The sequence below is a fragment of the Ceratotherium simum genome, chromosome 6 (genome assembly GCF_057802395.1).
Source record: "Ceratotherium simum simum isolate JZ-2026a chromosome 6, ASM5780239v1, whole genome shotgun sequence".
Taxonomy (NCBI): domain Eukaryota; kingdom Metazoa; phylum Chordata; class Mammalia; order Perissodactyla; family Rhinocerotidae; genus Ceratotherium; species Ceratotherium simum.
This window is the reverse complement of record NC_141905.1, coordinates 48,539,509-48,562,443: the sequence shown is the minus strand read 5'-3', so window position 1 is coordinate 48,562,443 and position 22,935 is coordinate 48,539,509. Positions and strand designations below refer to the sequence as shown.

Sequence of the window (22,935 nt, the reverse complement as noted above, 5' to 3'; positions counted from 1 at the left end):
TTCCAATTTTAAGCCTTTTTTTTTTTGCTACTAATAAAATTTCTATTGTATAAGAATACCAAATCCAAGAATCCTAAACCAAAAGTTTCTTCACCACTTAAATAAGGGACTCAGACCATGCAATACCAATAACTATTTCAGTTCTAGAATTCTTTGGATATTTTAACATTGAAAAGAATAAAAAAAAAAGTTATGGGCCAGTTTGTCCACAATTTTGGCGATTCTGATTCAAGACTGAGAGGAGCAAGACAGCAGTTTTTGAGCGCCTACTCTATGTCGAGCTCGGTGCCAAATACTTTGCATGTATTATTCCATATAATCTGCCCGGCAAACTCTGTTAGGTGGGCATTTTACCCCCCTCATTGCAGATAATTAACTTGCCCAAGGTCATAGTGTGTCAGAGGTCAGGTCTGAATCTGCTTTGATGCGGGATCCCACGCTCTTTACAACCAGGATCTCTGCCTAACTCAAGAACTTTTGCTAAGTAATAGAAATTAACGTACATCCACGGGTCAAATATCATAACAAGATTAAGCCTTGTTTCGTAAAAGTTTAAAAAAAGGCAATCTGTCATTTTCTTGAAGTTGTTAAAGGCTGAAGTTAAAAAAAAAAAAAAAAAGCTGTAAAAGGCTCCTAAGCCTGATATAAATCAAGAAAGGAAAGTTCCGCCTTAACTGACAGTGAACACGCTTATTGGTAGGATTGCACGGGCTGACTCATTTCTTTTTTGCTGTGTTAGAAGGCCGCACCCTGCATACCAAAAAACCTCTGCTGTCGGCCACACTGGCGGCCTCCCTGCTGGAGCCCCAGATTGGACTAGGCGGCCGTGCTCGCAGCTGCCCCCCAGAGAGGGCCCGCCCTCCCGCCTGCCGGGGCGCAAGGCTCCCCACCGCCGCCGTCCTTGCACGCCGGCCGGGCAGGCAGCGGGGCACGCCCCAGGGGCGGGGGCTGGGGGTCGGCGCGCCGCTGACCGCCTGCGCCTCGCCACTTGCGCCGGGGCAGGCAGCGCGCACAAACTTGTTGCCCAGGGAACTTTGCCGGAGACTTTGCCTCCAGGGCGGAGAGACCGTAAGTGTTGCTCCTTCTGAGATGCTGTCGTTCATTAAAATGCTCTCTGGGGGGAGGGGGGTGCGTTGTAGCGCTCAGAGACGGAGGGACCTGGTTAAAAGCAGGGAGAAATAGCCTTTCTTGCCTTGCAGAAAACACCCAGTAACGCAGTCGTTGTGCCATTCCCTCCACCTCGCGAAGTAAAGGGAATCTTAGTTTTTACTGGATTCCGCGTTGATGATGAAATGGGCAATAACTATTTACACCTGAGAACGCTGACAGTGTAGTTGCTGAAACATGGGTCAGGGTGTAGGTAGGCTGCATCATCAAATGCTCTCAATTTTGTAGGGTGCTTTTGAGAGCCAAGGATCAGGGGGTGGTTTCGGTTTGGGGTTATCACGTTTTCCTAATGGAGAGAGTTTTTGAAGGAGTGAGATTGTATTTACAGTTTGGTTACTGAGTTTGGGGGAAGTACTCACTTTTGAAAATTTCCCTCTCTGTACGAAAGGGACTTTCAGCTAACTTGTCGGCTGGTTGGGAGCTAGTTGGTGAGTGAGATGTGTTCAATGCCAGAAGGAAGCACGTGCGCACCATGTCTTGAAATGAGCAGGTTTACTCCACAGCTGTGCTTTCTATTTATTGTGGCCAGGTAATTGCTCTTGTGGAATTTGTGAAAATGAATACACTGAGTAGAATGCATGGCGCTTGCGGTTTTTTTGTTGTTTTTTTCTATTTGTGTTGCTATGTGTAGTTGTTACTTAAGTTGTACGACAATGGGAATCGGGAGACTTAAGGTCTGTTCCCATTCCACTCTTAACCCTGTTGAGTTATCACTTTTAAATTTAGAAATAAAGTCAGTGAGCTCCTTAAGAAATCTGCTTTTTATGTAAGAAGTTAGCAAGTGAATAGAGCTTTGTATGGTGCAAGTAAATTATTTTCTTGCAAGAGGATAGGGAGGTAGGGGACAGGAGAAGCAGAATCTTGTGATTATTGCTGTTTTGCTAAGGACGTACACAGTGTGACAGACACGTATCACCATCAGGAAGCATGGACTGTACTGGAAAGGCAGGCTGAAGACATCCCAGTAGCATAAAGGGGGACAGGAAAATTATAAACTGAATTATAGTTACAAATATGAATTATGAAGTTATGAATAGTATTACACTTCCTTCATTTGTGAAGATATAGACTCTAATGCAATAGAGTGACTCTAACAAAAAGAAAGAGTGAAGTTCTTTGCAGCTGACTTTTTTAAATCTATGAAGGAAACTTCTCTAGAAAGAAATCACTTCTAAGTGGAATAATTAAGATAATTTGTTAGAATTTTTAGTTACACTTTGAACTCCTAGTGACACTGTTTCCAAGCTTATAGGCTGATTGTTAAGCTCACTTGCTTTAAGTTGAACTGATCAAGTGCCTCTGTGTGAGCGAGAACAGGTTGGGCTCCCATTTCTATTGGGAAACAGCCTGTGATGTTGAAAGAAGTGGCCTTAAGTCCACTGGGGTAGTTGGAAAAGCTCCCTCAGGTGGTGAGAATGGGAAACTGTTAAATCTCTGAAATGTCTAAAATCTAAAGGGATAATTAAATTTGGATTTTGATTTGTTTCCCCTAATAGTTCTAACAGAGCCGATCATGTAAGGGCCTCCTTTTTATCAGGCACTAGGATGCTTTGCACCCACTACCTCATTTAATTTTCATCATAATGCTGAGAGCTAGGGGTATTATTATCTCTGTCTTATAATTGAAGAAATAGCCTGAGCAAGGTTACATAATCTCTAAATTTTACAGCTAGTTAATTTAGTTTACACTAGAAGTTAGCATCTAAGGTTTGTGATTTTTCCCACGTGACTCCAATTGCTCCTAACATAGTGTTGATTTTTCTGTGTGAAATAATCCAGAGGAGGTTCTTGGTTCAAAGCAGATTTTTAAGTGATTTTAAAAGTTCCTCATTGTCCCAGTGCCAAAATATCAAAGTTCAAGGAATAATGCATTTACTCTGGAAGCTTGTGGTTTTCAACTATTAACTAAGCAAGCCCTATTCTCAATGAGCCTGTTAATATGCATGGCTGCCTCATAGTTGCTGATTTTTGGTAACTTTCTCCTGTTTTTTTCTGAAGCACTTTTAGTTTTGGGCGTGCATATTCTTCCTGCTCCTCACAGAGTGCAACTGAGGCATTCTCTAATTGTAAGACCAAGCAGCTGGTCTGTGGACTTCCAGTGGTTGAATTATCTGTGTGCGTGCACACCCGAGGTATTTTGTTTGCCATGTGAAATGTTTTTGAATTTCTGTTAGCACTTAGGTTAGTGTTGAACTTGTTTAAGAATGGTGACGTCATGAATGTCACACTCTGTGAGTGCTAAAACTTTTCTTGTGAGATGCAGGTGGGAAAGTCTCAGTGTGTCTCAGCAGGGGCAGCCCATTCTGAGAGAGTGCATCTGCTACATCATCTGTTGGGATGTCATAGTAAGAGACAACAATGCCGCCTTCTTAGGAGACCGTGAACTACAGCATCTATTCTAGGACCGGGGATTGCTCACACCCTCACCTCATCATTCTCACTATGTATTTGACATGGAACGCTCACCCACCTTCCCAAGCAGAGCATGGATGCCTTGACCTCCTCCTTAAACCTCTCTGAATCCTAGCTGCTTTAAGTGACTTGAGTTCTTGAGGATGTTTAAATGACATGCCAGTGTGATGATAAAACCGCTTGGGGGTGATCTTGCAAAAGTCACGGAGAGGAGGAAGTGTGCCAGACAGCTTGATTTTCAAAACTGGAGAGATGGTAAATTCTGGAAACTTTAGGTTCAGAGCTTATGTTGGTGTCTAGCAGAACTGTAAATCACATTTTTGAAGAAATGGATTGGGGTCACTTAGAAAAAGTGGTGGTGATCAGTACTAGCATCACTCATTTACAATTGACTTCATTTCTTTTTTGATAGTTACTGGACAAGTACATCGGCATTGCCATAGATATGACATACCTACTTCAGCAAAACATTTAATAAAGTGCTTTGTGTTCTTTACTCAAGATTCACAAATGTGGGTTGGACAGCACTATAGATAAGTGCGTTTGTATCTTGTCATATCCAAAGAGGGATGATCAGTAGGATGATGTCAGACTTGAGTAAGGTGCCAGCACTGTGCCTTGACGAGGGCACTTGATGCAGCTGGAGAAACAAACGCATTAGTAGAGATAGAGTATTTAGCACCAAGGAGGTGATAATGCCACAGTTCTTTGAAGCACTGTAGATAAGACAAGCCTGACCTTGGGCAAGTTATGTGAGCGTTGTGTGCCTCAGTCTCTTCATTCATAAAATGCAGGTACCTACCTCATACAGCTGTTGAAGGTGTTGAAGGATTAAATTAGGTAATCCATGTGAAGTGCTTAAAAACAGAGCCTGACAGCAAATTGGATGTGTTAGATGTTAGTCTTTTGTTGTTGCTCCTACTTTTATGACTTGAGGAAATGTTGTGCACATTTCTGGGTTTGTGTTTAAATGTGTGTCCAGAATGGGGTAATCAGGTTTTGGAGAGGCTCTAGAAACTGTTTGAACAGTGGTTGAAGACACTGGGGAAGTATAACTTGGTATGAGACAGAACTTATATCCTGTAAAGTGAAATAGAGATGGTCACATTCTGGATTCTGTACATTTCATCTGGTCTAAAAAGTGCTTTCTCTTAAGAAGCTGTAGCTTGGTATAAGAGAAACCTTCACTAAACTAGGATTTAGAAGAGCTCTTTCCTAGTATCAGTACAATCTTTAACTAGTTATGTGATCTTAGGCAGTTAGCTTAACTCAGTGGTTCTCCACAGGGTGCAATGTTACTCCTCAGGAGACCTTTGGCAATGTTAGGACACATTTTTGATTGACACAACTGGGGTGGCAAGGTATGCTACTGGCATTTAGTGGGTGGAGGCCAGGGATGCTGCTTACATGCTGCAATGCATAGGACAGCCCCCACATCAAAGAATTATTCTGTCCAAATGTCAGTAGTGCTGAGAGTGAGAAACCCTGGCTTAACTCTTCAACGTATGTCTCTCTCTTTGTGAAATTGGAATACTAATCTTTGCTTTAGCAACATCACAAAGTAGCTTTAAGAGTATATTTATGAAAGGGCCTTTGAGAGTTAATGTATTCTGAAATCTGCAGATGTATACTGCATACACATTTTATCAGCAGCAGCACAGTAAAATATCATTTTCTCCATTCCCTGGAGGAATATATTACAGTGGTTTGAGAGTCAGATAAGCCTATGCTCGAATCTCAGCCCTACTGAGTTAACCTGCTGTGTGATTTGGGGCAAGTTTCTTTATCTGTGAAAACTCAATCCCTATTTCAGAGTTTGGAGGAATAAACAAGGTATGCTTGTAAGTCTTATAGCATGGTCCTTAGGCACAGTGGTAAGCTCTTGTTTTTTATATTAACATGAGGGGCGGGGGGTAATGGGATTGAATGGTACTTCTTAAAATGTAAGATTTGGAAAGAGAATGAATAAAGAAATTGGATTTTTAATAGTTAAAAGACGAAAAATGAAAAGGCTTCTTGTCCTCAGAATTGAGGAGAGGTAAATGTCTTTGGAAGTGTTACTTTGGCCTTGTAGGGAAGGGTGAACATAATATCCACTAAGGTGAGAAGCCTTTATTAGAAGGTGGGGATGAGTTGCATGGAAAACCAGAGTCATCTACTCATATTAGCCTGGAACTAGCCAAGAATGTAATTTCTGTATTTGTGAATTGCTCAATTATAAAAACTTGTAATGTTTGTTCTTAAGCAGTGTAATTTGCCCTATTTTTTTCATCTTACTCTTGATGTTATGGTTTCTTATTAATTATTTTCCAATGCCTTAAGATGGAAGCAACACACCCAGCCAATGTATGTGCAAGTGTGTCAACTTTGCAGTCTTAGTGATTTCCTGTACCCTCTCAGCCTCCCTACAAAAGATAAAGCTTTCATGTGATCACTTTTTTGTCACCTCCAGTCATGTATCAGCTATGGAACTAGGAGTCTGGAGACCATCTACCGGTCCCACTGTTTTCCTGCCGCTATGGCAACCTATAGCAGCATGTAGCATATCCATAATATCAGTTGCAAGTTAATGTATTTGACTTAAGAGTGTGATTTTTTTTGTGATACGGCTTGGGTGGAAAGATCCTCGAGTGGGCACAACACTGCCTACTTTGTAAAGGCAGAGCGTTTTGCAACTCTGTTCGTCTTCCAAGAAGGTAGCAGTAAGAGACTCAGCAATGAAAAGTTCCCTGGCTTGGGAAGAGGATCTTAGTCAGGTTGGAGAATAGAAGTTAGTTAGTGATTTTTTAAAGAGAGGTTGCTTTTAATTTTCTTTCTCAAGGTCCCTACTGCATTTGGACTGAATTGTTTAAAGCTCACATGAACATGTGACTTAAGCCCTCAAATGGAGCAAGTTATAGGACCCCCTGCCCCCAGCAGCTTGCCCGTCTGTGGGCATCTGGAAATCTTTCCTCTTGGAGCAGTGGGGAGAATTCACAGCTGGCTCATACCCCACCACTGGAGTAATGGCAGCCCCAAGGTGAAGTGCAGCAGCCACTGCCTAAGTGGCGTGTAGAATGGGAATGACTTGGGGATCAAAACACACTTCTGAGAAATTTATAACGCCAACCATAAGCTCTGTTAGTGCTTGTAAGCCTTTAAACTAACCTTCAAGCTTGCTTAACTCTCCTGATTGTACAGAAATAGAAGGAGATGTTCCAGACTCTCACAGTCTCAAGCTGCCCCTGAGTTGCTAGGTAAGCAATACTGACAAAAACTCAGTGATTCTAATGGAGAATCCTGAACTGGTTACGCAAAATTGCATACCTCTACGGGGTCAGAAGGCAAGGCTTTGATATTCCAGCCAAGCCGAAAGTCAGGTTAATAATAAACTGAAAGAGGTGATAGACAAATTATAATTTTAGATGGTGCCAGTGACCACAATTCTGGAGACCTGATAGATGATTTCTCCACTTTAGGTTCATCCTCATCACGTTGATTTCTCAGATGTGGGTGAGACTAGAAAATTCCGTGAGTCGATGAAAGTGTTGTTGCAAGTGTTTGAAGACTAATTATGTATTTGCAAGGCTCCTGGGCATCAGCTTGGTGAAATTCTGCAGTATTTTCTGCCAAAATCCCAAGTTCTAGACTTGTGCTGAGTTAACAGATCTAAAGATAGATTTCTTTGTATTTTGAAACTAGAGTTTCATCAAAAGGCCCAAACACATTTTAGACATATAAGGAACAAAGAGATTTAAAATGTCAAAGTAGGTAGGAACAGTATACCTCACTACCCGTGTCATAGGTCTGTTTGCTTGTATTTTTTAAAGAGTTTAAGTTTAGCATGTAATGAGTTCTTTAATATACTTCTTTAAATATAGGTTGTGGGTGTAGTTTCCTTATTTTTTTTTTTTAATATGATTTTTCCTTTTTTTTTTTTTTTTTGAGGAAGATCAGCCCTGAGCTTAACATCCATGCCAATCCTCCTCTTTTTGCTGAGGAAGACCGGCCCTGGGCTAACATCTATTGCCAATCCTCCTCCTTTTTTTTCCCCTTTTTCTCCCCAAAGCCCCAGTAGATAGTTGTATGTCGTAGTTGCACATCCTTCTAGTTGCTGTATGTGGGACGCGGCCTCAGCATGGCCAGACAAGTGGTGCGTCGGTGCGTGCTCGGGATCCGAACTTGGGCTGCCAGTAGCGGAGCGCACACTTAACCACTCAGCCGCGGGGCCGGCCCCCTCCTTATGTTTTTTTTAAGAGGTCCCTCCCACTTCCCTGAAATTCCTAAAGCCTTCATTTCACTGTGGAGTTACTGGCTCCAACCATAGGTGTGGTATGTGTGTACCATACATGAGGACCAACAGGTAGATCCCTTCCCCTTTGTGATGTGGAAAAAAAGATCCCACTGCAAAAGAAACTATAAAACACATCTGTAATGAATGGATTACAGAAAGATAGACAAAGAAAGTAAAGAGATTAGATGGCTTCTAGGACAGAATTATAATTTGGTTAAAGGTACTGACATGTTAGTCTGAAAGGGGATTTGTCTGAAGAAGGATTTAAAGAAGTGGAACTTGGAGACTGGGGTGGGAGGCTGTTTGAGAGGCTAGCTCCTGGCTTGTCTGCAGGAGAAGGTACCCAGCCCCTAGTGGAGCATGAACAGGTCTCCATATGGATCTTATCCTTATGGTGGGGCCATCTGTGGACTTTTGAAATCAAACTGTTAGGTTCCAAACCTCACCGAGAGTGTGGTCTTGCCCTAGTCACTGAATACCACAGAGCCTACCTTAACCTCACATTGTAGTGGCAGGCCACAAAGAAAGTCACAAAACGTATTTCTAGTCCATGCCCATCGTACATCCTTCTGATTGTAATTTGGGCTCCTTGTGAATTTTGCTTTTGGGAAACACATGATCAGCAGATACCAGCATCTAACCTACATGATGGTTTATATTTCTCACAGCAAGATATTAAATTAACATTTGTACTTTAATGTCACCATGAGTGTGGTTAGCATGAATCCTCTCCTGATCATCATATTTATGAATTGCAAGATTAAGGGGCCAGCCTTGGACTGCGGCAAGTCCACCGAGATGATAGTGCACTGCAAGGACTAGCCTGCTTCCCCTGCATTGTGAGCGCCCTTTTCTATGTGACTGGCAACATGAGAGTGTGGTGACCATCATAATGCTAGTATCTTTTTTTGCTTTTTAGAAAATGTTGAGAAGAAAAGTGAGTGTAACTGAGTGCTTATTCATGCTGGAAATGTGGTGTTCTGTTCCGTGGGTGACTCATGTAAACATGAGTAAAGTGGAGTACATTTTAGTAGTTACAATTACAATGTAAACTAACTGATTCCTACTTTGCTAGTTAGCATATCCCATAATTCTCATTTAAATTGCACAAATTACCAAACAACTACAGAAGTCTTCAAAACAGTTCGTAGCCAAAATTTCACAGAATTTTTCAGTGTGGTTTTGTGTTGCTGAGATTCTTAAAGATATATGAAGTATACTTTCATTTGGTTCTCAGGATAATATGCCCAAGTCTTTTGGGCATTTGGGTTCCAGAAACTATGGTACTTTTCAAGTGTATTCCTATAAGACTGTCCTTTTAATATTCTTATGTTCCTACTGATATACTGAAACAGTTTCCTGCAGTTAACTACTGTTGATAGTAAGGGATTTTTGTACTATTGAGCAATTGTTTTATAAATATCAGTCTAAGTGGCAGGAAAGAGTCACCTTCTTAAATCCTTAGGATTTACTTCTGGGAGCAAAATCCTCAGGAGAATCAGGAGCCTGATGTCATTTACTTTGATTGTGTCCATGTAAAGGTCAGAGATGTGAAATGAAATGTTTCTAACCCAGAAACTAGTCATCACCAGTCTAGATCAAAGGGAATGTCTTTCACAGTTTCAGCAGTGCCAGGATAGATAGAAGTATGTCTTATGAAAGCCATGCAGTCCCAGTAAGACTACAGGAGAAGCCTCTTGGAAAGAGAGCAAGCAGTGGACTGGGACAGTTCAATAGGAAATAAATAGGCGATTGTTCCCCTTGGGTTGAACAATAGGGAAAACAAAGCAGGAATTCTAATGTTGTTTCTTTCCACAGAGAGCTCCCCCGTTATTGGGTCTGGACTCAACTCTACATGTACTCTCCTCAACCACCATTTCCTCCAGACCTCCTCATTCTCAAGCTACCATTGTGTTCAAAGGAGTTTTATTCTCTGAGAATTTGCTAACCAAGTTATCTGAATAAATTGTGTGTCCATGTGGCTGGGGGTCAGGTAGGCTAGGAGTTGTATTTTTAAACTATGAATAGAATGAATAAAAGGGCTGATACTTCTACAGTGCTTCTTTCTCTACCTACTCATTCCCTCCAAAGCACACAAAAACACCAGCAGCAGAAGTCCTTTCCCAAAGTAGAGATGACCATATGCTAGACCTTCGCCGTCCAATACTGTAGCCACTAGCCACAGGCAGATATTTAAATTAAATAAAAATTAAATTAATATAAGATTAAAAATTCTTTTTCTTAGTCGCACTAACCACATTCAGGTGTTCGGTAACCACGTGTGCCTCGTGGCTACCGTGTTGGGCAGAGCAGATACAGAACATTTCCATCATCTCATTTGGGGAAGATCATTTAGCCTTAAAGAAAATAGGTATTAAGGCATTGTTTCCATTTTCAAGGAATTCCTATATAAACCAAAACATTTCTAGGGCTTAACGTTGGCTCTTTTAGGCCAGATGAAGGTATATTACTGAAAATTCTAGGTTTCATCAAGTTTAAACTTTGGATTCTAGCAGAGCGTGGTGGCTTTTGAGAGTAGCCAGAGTGAATCATCAGCATATGTGTGTGCAGCCATTGTAGTGTAACTGGTTAGTTAGAGCCTAAGTAGGAAAAAAGAAGCCACTTGTATTTACAACAGAGGGAATTTAGTGGAGTTACTTCCACAGGTGATGGATGCAGCAGGGAGCCTAACAGTGCACAGTGAAGAAACCTAGAGATTAGCCGCGGCAGGAAGTCGTTACCAGCCTCAGGCTGGAGGGACAGATGGTGGAGGCTGTTAGTGGAGCTCAGGGACAGATAGGATCTGAAGCCACAAAGGAGATCCAGAGATGTCGGCAGAGAAGAAGGTGAGAAGTGCTCCTGGCAGTTTCTCCATTCTTTCTGCCCTCCAGTCTTCTGCCAATGCCTCCCATTGGTTGAATCCAAGGAGTCGATTCCCTGTGATAATGCAGCAGAGTCTGAGACAAGAAGGGGTGGATCTGTGGGTCAGCAGGCCAAGATTGACACAGCCTGGTATCTGTTGAGCTGAGCACTTCTTATGTATAAAGTGAACTCCTAATGTGTCCGCCTCCCTCAGGCATGCAGAATCAAGCACTTCTTCATATATCACTTGGCAAATTGCATTAAATATGTTTCTCTCCTGAGATAGACTGAACTTCTTGGGGGCAGGGACTGTGTTATATGGTATTCCAAGTCCCTGGCACATAGTGGGTACCTTTTTAGGTTTTTAACATATTGGTTCAAAATTTACTGAAGTGCATTGTTTGGAAGATTTTTTAACAGAAAACTGTCTTGCATGTTTTTTTAAGAAATATGTTTGCGGCCACCAAATTATAAAGATAGAAGCCAATGCTTCTAAGTGGGTGGGAAGGTGAAGAACCTAGGAATGTAGTATCAGGAGCAAGAAGAATGAGTGGGGAATGGGAGGGCCTGGAGAAAGGGAATCAGGGTAGGAATTTTCTGGGGGAGTTCATTAGGGTCTGATAAATAAATGTGTAGACTAGTGCTATCTTCTCAGAATCCCTGTGGTTTGTCATTTTGGCCAAAACTAGGGAGACGTGGAAGGCTCTGAAAAGAACATCCACTGGCAACCAAAAATACTATACCTTGACTATAGAGAAATTGAAAATAAATCAGTTCCTGGTATGCCGTCAGCCTTGGGTCATTGACTTTTTTCTCCTAATATTTCTTAAATTTACTGTAATCTCATAGAATTTTAAATTCAGTTTAATTTTCCTGTTTTCTATGCCGAGTCCACTACTGTCCTGACTCATGATGGTTTATGATAACAGTAAATTTGCACCTAACATAGAGTAGGCATTCAATAAATATATGTTCACCAAATGAACAGCAAATGATTAGGATTCATAATTTAAAGCCTTCAGCTCTTTTTCATTGCATGAAATCATTGCAGAGATCTCTGATCTAAAACTGTACATTTCATGATCTGTATTATGTCCTAGAGTAGTATCCATTTACTGAGAGCTGCTCACTGTGGTCAGGCCTCATCTCTTTCCTTCATAGCTGCTACATAAGTTAGGTATTATTCCTAGTCATGATTAAACTTGCTGCTGCTTCCATTTAATGGCCAGACATCCAAAGAAGAGTACAACCTGGTCTTTGCTCTAGGAGAGCTCAAGACCTAGCACATGGGTCCATTTTAGTGGTATTAATCCTGTCTTTGAGGGTGCCTCTGCCAGGGGAACTTAGGGTGAGGAGGGCTTGCTATTGAGTGGGAGTGGGGGCCACATGAGACGTTCTAGGCCCAGCTCAGAGCTCCTTTGAAGACTCGGAGTCCTGAAACGGCCTGGCACTTTTGGATTTCTTCAGTTGCTGAGGGAAATGAGAATGCGGAGGTGGGAAGAATGGTCTCCTATAGGCAGCATGGTGCCAGGGGAAGGTTTTAAATAACATAATCCAATTCTGTTTTGTAAGCCAAGTAAACCTCCCTGGATTGTAATAATCCATGTGGCCCATAATGAAGGCCAGGGTGTAGGCAGTGACAGTGGTTACAGGCAGGAGAGGCCAGATTCCATTTAGGAGACATCTGTGGAGTAGAATCAATGGGATTTGGTGACCATGTTTTTGTTGGAGTGAGACTGGGGGAGGCCAGAATGATGACAAACCTTAACCTACAAAAGAATGCTTCTCCCTAATGTTCTCTTCCTTCCTCCCCCCACCCCCACCCCAACAAGTCCTTTTTTTAAATGACACGGAATTTAACCTTAAAATTGCAGAGATCTAACCTAACCAGGAAATCCGCAAGGGACAACCCGATTTTCTCCCAGAAGTGATTTTCATCTAAGTGGGAGAACAGTTTTAATACAATTGAAAAATCAGAATGCTTCTTACTTTCTGCCTTTTGGCTATGACTATTATTTAGAATTTTATTGTGAAAATAACTTGAAAATTGAGGAATAGGTACGTGGATTTTTTTCTGTCATTCTTCTTTGCTATGTTTGTTTTCTGAACCGACAGCCTTTCCAGATCTCTGGCACTGGAGTATGCAGCAGGTTTGAGCTCTGCCTCTCCATGTGTCAGGGTGCCAAGTGTGGATAGCTAAGGCACATTTAAAGTCAAATAATACTAGTGCTCGGTACTAGATTCATGTTTTGCCTATGCTAGCTTAACTTAATCCTCACAGCATTATATTATAAATAGCACAATAATATATTATTATTGTTATTTTTGAGAGGTGAGCAAACTGAGATTGAGAGAACTTAGGTAGTTTACGGCCATGCAGTGGGAACAGAACTGGAAAAATGCATATTCTTGCTCTTTCTTTCACTTGTGTAGTTTGGCATGGGGCCAACAGCAGGAATGCTGGTAGGTAAAGGGAGGATATCGATCAGTGCGTTCTGGAGGCAGAAACAACACAGTAGTTTGAACAGGAACAATAGTTTGAACAGGGAACAGGTTAATATTAAGACTTGTTAGCTATAACAAGGGGTTGGAGCAATGATGGATTGGCTAATAAGAAGTAAACAGAACTCTGTAGAATATAGAAATAATAGGTAATAGGGAGCAACACTATCCCTAGGGGCTCTAAGGAAGAGGCCACACCTTATACCCCTCCCAAAGCTGAGATCCAGATCTTGATCCAGACCTTGTTGGAGAGGACACAGCTGTGGCCCACTGTATGGCAGAGAAGTTATTGAAGTGCCACAGCAGTGGAACTCCCTGAAAATCCATCTTTTGGGGTGCTGAGGGAAGCTGTTCACAGAGAGATGTCTAACTGGAGGCACTCCACTACAAAACCGTTACACAACTGGTGCTGGAGAAGCTGTACATACTGCAGGAGAACCAGAAACACAACTCCTTCCCCCTGCACCGTCTGTCCCGCATCTTCTACTGATGAAACTTAACAACATCATGCTAACTAGCAACTGAAAAAAAATATTTAAGAGGCCCAGATCCATTTTTGCAATCAGGCAGTAAGGGGTGAATTTGTAGCCTAGAGGCGGTAAATTGATAATTGGCACAGGGAGAAAATAGCCCACTCTTCTTCTTAGAACCTTTGTTTTTCTTCATTGAACCAGGCGATTGCATATGATGTATATATATACTTAGATGATTTTTATTTTTTCCCCACTGGTACTTCATCATTTCCCTCAGACTTTTAACACTGTACGGTTTGATTACCTGTGTCATCCATATAGTGACTCATCACTAAGGGACTATAATTTTCTGTTTTATTGTTTGCCTCTTAAACCTTGGATAAAGACAATCAGGAATTGGAACCACAATTATGAAATGTCATCCAGCTAGATGACACTCCAGGCTTTTTGTTTAATGCCTATGAAGACATTTGGTACTGTCTAGAATTATAATTACGTAAGTGAAGTAATTTGATTTGGGATTTTATCTCTTAGGCTTTATAAATATTTGCCACAGGATTTCATAATGCATTATAGGGTTGTGGTTTTATTTGTCTGTGGTGGATTTTTTATTTACTTTTATTATAATTTTTTTTCTTTACTGCTTCCTTGTGAATTTGGAAGACTAGTTCTTCCAGAAGGCTTTTTAAAGATTTTCCCTCCAGGTTGTTTTCTACATTCCACAGCTTTGAACTGCTAGATTTCTTTGTGGCTTCTTGCTTCCTAACACCATGCAATGCATAATTTATCATTTTGTTAAGACACTAGAAAGGGAGAAATACTCTGTCTTGTCCTTCAACCCAAGTTGATACTTGATCTGTCTGTGTTGCTTTCTTCTTCTCTACTTCGTTTCTTATTTTGTTCTGTTTTTCTCTCCCTCAGAACTTGCCTAAAAAGTTTTTAACTCATTAAATATATTTTGGGAGGTTCAGATGTTAAGGCGTATAACTTCTTTAAATTTTCTGATTTTTTTAAAATTAGATTTTGTTGAAAAACAGAGCATAAAGAGAGAGAAGACAATTGTCCATAATCTTACATTCAGGTAACGTATGATAACATTGAAAATAAATCAAAACAGTGCGTGTACATGGTTGACATACAAATGGTATTAAAAGGTACAGAAAGAGAAAGAGAAGTAAAAGCCTCCCCTTAAATGTAATTTATTATTACATTTCTTGTGATTTCTTCCAGGAAAAAAATGTTTTTGGCACATGTCTGCATCTATCTGGCTCTCTGATTTTTACATTGTTTAATAAAGGGATTAAATTATACATAATTTTCTGTAGAGTTTTTTTAGTGTGTACTTTTCCTACTATATTTTTAGAGATCTTTCTGGTCAACATACACAAATCTGCCTTATTCACTTTAATGTGTATAGGATTTCATTATATGGATGTGCAGTAAATGAGTTCTCCTTTGCCTTATTTCTGGATATTTTAGCAATTGCCAGATATCCAGGGGAGGAGTTATGTTTAGCTATTGGAATTATTACAGTCTGCCTTTTTGTACTTTTGTATAAACATCTATATCTGTAGGTTAAATTCTTAATAGTGAGATTGCTAGGTTAGAGGATAAATGCATTTTAAACTTTGATAAACATTACCCAGCTATACTCTAGAAAGGTTATGCAGATTGATTTTCTTTTATTAGGGTTATATCTTTTCCACACCCCCACCAGCACTATAAATCACCAGGCTATATAGTATTTTTGCCAATCTGATAAGTTAAACATGTTATCTCTTTGTTTTCACTTGCTTATCTGTAATTACAGGTTTAGGATCTTTTCATAGGTTCATTGGCTTTTTGAATTTCTTGCTGTATATTTCCTGCTCGTGTGCTTTGCTTTGTACTTACTTCTTCCTCTTCCTCCTCCTTCTCTGTCTTTTTCTTCCTTTCCTTCCCCATAGGATTCTTGTCTTGATCATATTGACTCCTATAAGCTCATTTTGAATTAGGGAAATTAGTCCTATTCCGTATGTATTGCAAATATTTTTTCCCACATTATCACCAGTCTTTTGATGCTCGTTAAAAGCGTTGTTTTTATTTTGGTGTAAGGGGTATAAGACATGTTCTTTTTAAAAAGAAATGAAAGGAGGGTGGGAGTTGAGAAAAGTTGGCCATACTCTCTGCTGTTTTTAAGGCTGAGTAGTCATAGTTTGGGACAAAAGTTTATTCCCACTGATGCTAATATGTCTTATAGCCCAGGTGACCCCATACCATCTTATTGACACCAAGACTGCTCTGAAGGAGTCATAGGCGTTCGTGTCTTTTCCCTCTGTGTTTGGCTAGGCCCTCAGCAATTTATTGGGCCTCTTAAGAGCAGGTGAGCTTATGAACAGCCATGTCTATAAACATCAGAATTTAGCGACCTATTGAGCTCATTCCTGGTAGCCAGAGTCATGAGTAATGTTCACTTCCGTATCCGCAGCACCTAGAACGAGTGCCTGAAATGAAATACAATGTGTTGAATGAATGGATAGAGACAAGGAGGAGCAAGAAGTGCTGGAGGGAGCATGAGTAGGAATGGAGAACTCGAGCGAGGATTCACTTTGGAATGCTTTAGTCAGCTGGGTGTGTGCGTGCCTGACAGATGCACCCCTAGAATCCAGAACAGTTCCATTTCCTCTCTTTATAACCCCTATTCACTTAGTTTCTAGACAGCTGGGGTGAGTTCTAGGATAAGAGTATATTATATATCTCATGATAAATGTGTTAGAATGTTGAATGTGGAAACAGTACACTGGTGCCAAGTGTTATTTGGTTGAACTTCTTCTTTGTGTTCACATAATTGTCTGTCTAGACTGGCCAGTGAAAGACGATCATGTCTGTTGTCTTGCGAGTAGAGTGTTATTAAAACTATATAAAAATCCATTTAAAAGATCTGATTTTAAAATAGTGAATAGGGCCGGCCCCGTGGCTTGGTGGTTAAGTGCACGCACTCCGATGCTGGTGGCCTGGGTTCAGATCCCGGGCGCGCACCGAGGCACCACTTCTCCGTCCATCCTGAGGCCGAGTCCCACATACAGCAACTAGAAGGATGTGCAGCTATGACATACAACTATCTACTGGGGCTTTGGGGGGAAAAAATAAATAAATAAAATCTTAAAAAAAAAAAAATAAAATAGTGAATAGATCAAGAATAGATTTCTCTCCAAATTTATTCAAGGAGCAAACTTCTTTGAACATTTTAAATGATTCTGGTAAGCAAAAGTTGAGTAACAAACAGTTTGTTACTATATAAACTATGATTCAACCTAAATCCAAGGAAATAGTTGGCTAGTTCTTTATTTAATTAAATGTCTCTAGAGAAGATTTTAAGGATTTCCTGACCATTCAAATAATCTATATTTATATACTTATTCATATGTATGGAAGGCCTCTTAATGGTATCCTGTAAGAGACAATATTATGGTTTGACATACAGTGTTGCTCCCTGAAAAATCAATAAATTTTAATTTCCAGTAGGATTATAGCCTCTTTTTCGTGCCATCTGACCTGAGATGGAGATGTTTAATGGCTTTGTTTACTCTTCATAATTTTATGAAGGCGGTTGATTCAGTTAATTTGAATTTACTGAAATAAAAACCTACAGTAGGAAAATAGATTTATTTTAGAGAAAACTAATGCTAAGCTTTGACTTCTGTTACTGTTCAGTGGCGTTCAACGCAAAAACAATTGGACACCAGAGCATTGGAGAACCAGCCATTGTTTTGAATGATCATGGAGCTTATTAAGCTTATTAAGCATCTGTTTCAGTGCAGATTGATGAAATAATTGATGACTGATGTCGTTAATTTGTCTTTTGACCAGACAATTTTATTGTAGTTTGGTAATGACACTTTTCTTTTCTAAACAGTATATCAAAATAAAAGATAAATGGAGATGTTTAAAAATGTCTAATGCTATTCTGTCAGAAAAGCTCACAAATGATTTTAGCACAATAGTTTTGTACCACTTTGGTCTACCTTGCATCTTTAGCTTAAGCTTATAAATCAAGTTGACTAATTAAATAAGGCTGACAGAAATTCATTTGTAAATTTGTCTTTGATGTTTTATATACGGGAGGATAAGCAAATAAGACAATGAAATCTACTTTGAAAGATGAGTTTCTGAAAGCAGGAGTTTCTGTGATTTGTTCTACTCAGTCAGGACAGGTCTGTGGGTAAGAGCTTGGTGCCTTTTTGAAAACCAGTTGGCCTTGGAGAAACAAAGAAAATGAAAAGTAAAATGCTAATATCAAGTGTGATTGTTGTAAAAAATATATACTTTGTGAAAATTTCAGGAGCTTTTGCGGGAGATTTTTGGTTAAGTGGTCTAAATTTTTGGTAGTCTCTAGACCTTTTGGAGGAATGCTTTGCAATTGAAATAAAGAGTGTGAATCACTTGATAATGAAACTAGTGGGATATACAGTGTATGGGAAAGCAGAAGCTTTGGAAATGGGCGTTTCTGCATTTGCTTCTCGATGCTGCCACTCACAGATGGACCCGAGTAAGGAATATACTCTCTCTGAGCCCCAGTTTTCTGAATTTGTAAAAGTGGAGATTCAAATAGCTACCTCAAAGAGTTTTGAGAGAAATAGATGAAGTTTGTACATAGTAATCACTCAAATGCAAGTGTCCTTCCCTTAAGATAGGGTTTCTAGTATTGGGCACATACTATAGTTTAAAGTGCCTCTTACAACATAAGGTACGGGAAATGGGTCGGGATTAGAACTTGCTGTTGTTCAGGAAGGCAGAGATTTGCTGTGTTATTAGAATTTGATGATTAGCGATTTTTTCCCATTGCTGGCTCACGTGTCAGATAATTGACCCTGGTTTATATTGCACGTCTCAAGATGAGGCCACAAGTCCCACTGAGGTCAGTTATTAGGTATAAGTGTTTATATCAGAGCGTTTGTGTTTCAGGAGTCCTCGCCATTGATTTGGTCGCACAGGCTAATTATCGCCATCCTGAGGCAGCGCAGTTGCCTGGGTGGCAGCAGCATTATGAGTCGGTTACACCACATTGAGCCGAGGTGCTTGGGAGCATCCCGCCCAGGTATCCTCTGGCCTTGGTGTGGCCCACAGGGAGGTTGGTTACATCACTGTTGGTCATAAAACAGGCTTTGACAGCTGTCCAGACTTTGATTAGTGCCTGATGCATCCTGCTCAGATATGATATCGAACATACTTGAGGTGACAGAACAAACAGTCAGTGCCTGTGTATTTATACTGCTTTCTTTTTTCCCCGCAAAAATAAAGTTGCTGTTCATGTTTTTTTCTTGCTGTTAATGTATTGGTGTACGTGCTGTTGAGTTCTGAAAATACACGTGTGCTAGACACTGTTCTAAGTACCTTGTATATATAATATACTTAGTTAATCCTCGCAGCCTTTGGAGTAGGTGCTGTGATTATCCTAGATTTACAGGGGCAAAAAGCTGCAGCACAGAGTGGTTAATTAATTTGCTCAAGATCTCACAGCAAGTAAATAGAAGGGCCAGGATTTAAATCTGGGCCATCTCTTGACCACTATACTAACCTTCCTCTCTAGTAAGAAAGTATAGACAGTTAAAAAGAACATTAAAAACCGTGTAAATCCCATCTATCCAGTGACAACCATTCTCAGCCCTTTGGTGCACATACCTACAAATTCCTTCCATGATTTTGATGGAAATCCTCTCCCTCTCCCCATTTCTACTTCTAAGGGCTAAGCATTGTGAACAATTTGGTATTTATCTTTACAAATATACATGCAAATGCATGTACATACATGAATAATCCACGTTTCTCATATGTCCCACTATATACTATATTGCTATACTATATTGTTCTGCTAGGCACTTTTTCATGTATCCTGGACATAAGTCTATGTGTGTAGTATATAATCTAATATTTTTTTTTTTGGCTGAGGAAGATTCACCCTGAGCTAACATCTGTTGCCAATTGTCCTCTTTTTGCTTGAGGAAGATTCGCCCTGAGCTAACATCTGTGCCAGTCTTCCTCTACTTTGTATGTGGGTCGCCACCACAGCATGGCTGACGAGTGGTGTAGGTCCACGCCCGGGATCCGAACCTGGACTGCCAAAGCAGAGCACACCTAGCTTAACCACTAGGCCGTGGAGCCCGCCCCTAACATATTTTTTAATTGACTATTTAGTATGAACTGTACCACTTTCAGAGGATGGCGGTACCATCATTTTTTTCAATGTACCACTTTCTTTTTTTTTTTTTTTTTAATTTTATTTATTTATTTTTTCCCCCAAAGCCCCAGTAGATAGTTGTATGTCATAGCTGCACATCCTTCTAGTTGCTGTATGTGGGATGCGGCCTCAGCATGGCCAGAGAAGCGGTGCGTCGGTGCACGTCCGGGATCCGAACCCAGGCCGCCAGTAGCGGAGCACACGCACTTAACCGCTAAGCCACGGGGCCGGCCCGAATGTACCACTTTCATTGATGGATATTTAGATTGTTGCTACAATTTTCCTACATCATTTATAATAGCTGCATGTATTTTGTTGTATGAAAGTACTACGATTTAATCCTCTCTTTTGAAATTCAGGTTAATAGAAGGTACCAAGATGAACATTCTCAAAACTGAGGATTTGAGCACATCCTTACTTAGTTACTTCTGAGTCCCAATGACAATGCTAAGTCCAAATGATCACTGTGTCACTTTTTTTAAACAAACAGCTTTATTGAGGTATACTTTACATACCATAAAATTCACTTCTTTTAAGTGTACAATTCAGAGATGTTTAGTAAATTTACCGAATTATGCAACCAGCACTATAAACCTGTTTTAGAACATTTCCGTCACTCCAATAAGATCCCTCTTGCCCTGTTATAGTTAATCCCCATTCCCATTCCTAGCCCCAGGCAGCCACTACTCTACTTTCTGTCTCTACACATTTGCCTTTTCTGGACATTTCATATAACCTGTCACTTTTAAGAATTTGACATCCATGAGTAATCTTTCTTTTCTTATTCTTTTGAATAATTTGGCCTATATAAAGCTCCTGGCCAGAATTGTTTATTATATTAGGGCTCAGTACTGTCTTCAATAATAATAATATATATACATTTTTCTTCTGTTTCATAGAGACAAACTACCTCTATAGTTGTGAGGCTTCCTCAGTAATACTTGTTGTACAAAAGTGAACTGTTGGATGGTTTTCAGCATGTTTAGTTAATTTCTTCATGCTTTTATTGATAGTAATTGGGATTCTTGGCTTAGTTTGATTGAGAATGAATATGCGCTTGTTTCACAGAAGACATGCTACCAAAACATAGCAAGGATTTACCAGAATCTCACCTTTGAGAAGTGATACCAAAAGTTCTCAGTAATGGTATCCCAAACCTGTTTTGGATACTAAGTGTAGCTTCAAATTGCTTAGAAAAGTTCTGCGGTTCATTTGGACTGAACAACTCTGTAGTGTTAAAATAATTAAAATTTTTAAAAAGTTAAAATTATTTTATGATAATTTAAAAATTTAGGATGATTTCATTTCAGTTTTTAATATTTTAATATCTAATAGTTCCTGCAAGTATTTTAGTGTTTTACCATTTATTCACAGAAATACAGAAAACAACTTGCTATTTGCCAAGATAACTGTATCAGCTAGCATACTGTGGTGCTATTTTTAATAGTATATATAGTTCATGGGGCCATTTGGTAAAACTAGAGGCTCATAAAATGAAGCCCAGAATGACAGGCCTAGGAAGTTTAGTTTCATAAGACCAGAACTATTTCAGGGACTGTTTTGGAGAGGAACTGTGACTTAGATCTGTCTGCTAAATTTAGTTGGTCAGCTTGCCGGGTCTCTCCTCTCAGTTTCTGTTGATAATAGAGGATGGGAGTGTGTTTGGGTTTGTTTTTTTTGTAGGGGTGGGGTGGGGAGATGGTGTGTGTGTATGTGTGTGTGTGTGAGTGAGTGCGCGCACGCGCGCACATTGGAAAAGGGCATCCACCTTTAAAACATCTATTTATTTATGTATTTATGTTTGTATATATGTATGTGTGTATTTATAGGAAGACTAGCCCTGAGCTAACATCCGTTACCAATGCTCCTCTTTTTGCTGAGGAAGATTGGCCCTGGCCTAACATCTGTGCCCATCTTCCTCTGCTTTATATGGGATGCCGCCACAGCATCGCTTGATGAGCAATGCGTCGTCCGCTACAGGGATCCGAACCTGTGAACCCCGGGCTGCAGAAGCAGAGTGCGTGAACTTAACTGCTATGCCACTGGGCTGGCCCCAAAACATCTATTTATTTTTATAGCCTTTTATTGATTATAAAAATAATAAGTGTTCATTATAATAAAGTTTGAACTATGAGAAGATGTGAGAACCGTTAAGTCACCAGGGGTAACTGTCCTCAGTTTGATATGTAGACCTAAATTCTTATTTTGTGAGCATATCTATCTATGTATAGTATAGATATTATAAAACCGTGATCATGCCATACATATACTGAAAAGAAACTTGCTTAAAATTGTAAATATAGAATATCATATGCATTTTTAATATTGTTGAACGTTTTCCAAGAGGAGAATTTATAATTGTGTGGAATTGCTTATAAGAGTACTGATTCATGTAGTCGTGCTGTACCTGTGGACTCTTCATTCCCCTGAGATTGACTGGTGCCAGCTGAAACGGACAGGTCATAAGTCAATTAAGTATAATTCTAATTCTTGATTCCCAAGCTTACTACCATGTAAAAGTTACCTAATATGTGTATATGTGTGTGTCCGTATGTAATCTAACACTCTAATTTTATCTGATAGTTTCAAGCTCAGTAGTATTAAGCGAATTAAAAAGAGGAATAAAAAGAAGCCGCGCCTTCTACCCTGTGTTTTACAGCTGGCCAGCGGGGATACCCAGTGCACCACTTTCTTCTCTATCAGACTGTTCTGCAGAGATGCTAATGTTTAGCCAGCTGACTGGTTACAATTTCATCTTTCCTGAACCGCCCCATGTTCCTTTCCACACTATAGTTAAACCCCTGAATGGTAAAAGGTGGGGAAGACAAGGAGTAAAGACTGACACGCTCTCCCAGGCCTCCAGAGCCGCCCACAGAACCTGCCTGATCCACAGCAGGGAGACTGCGCATGATTCTCCTCAACTCATTTGCTGAGTATAGTTGGCCTTTTAATTTTTTTTGCTTTTTTTTTTATTGTGGTAAATGTACATAATATAAAATTCGCCATTTTAACCATTTTTCAGTGCATAA

At 40.1% G+C, this 22,935-nt stretch overlaps 1 protein-coding gene across 10 annotated transcripts in view; it reads left to right on the top strand.

Annotated features, from left to right (window-relative positions):
- Nucleotides 1-22,935, top strand: part of SGMS1 (sphingomyelin synthase 1) — a 273,809-nt gene that overhangs the window by 191,625 nt on the left and 59,249 nt on the right. The window contains exon 1 of one of the 10 annotated variants that reach the window (XM_014794998.2): nt 781-1,068. The exons of the other annotated variants lie outside the window; for them this stretch is intronic. The gene's annotated coding sequence lies outside the window, so the exon portion shown is untranslated. Of the gene's footprint in view, nt 1-780; nt 1,069-22,935 lie in introns of those variants that run through there. 10 annotated transcript variants of the gene reach the window in all.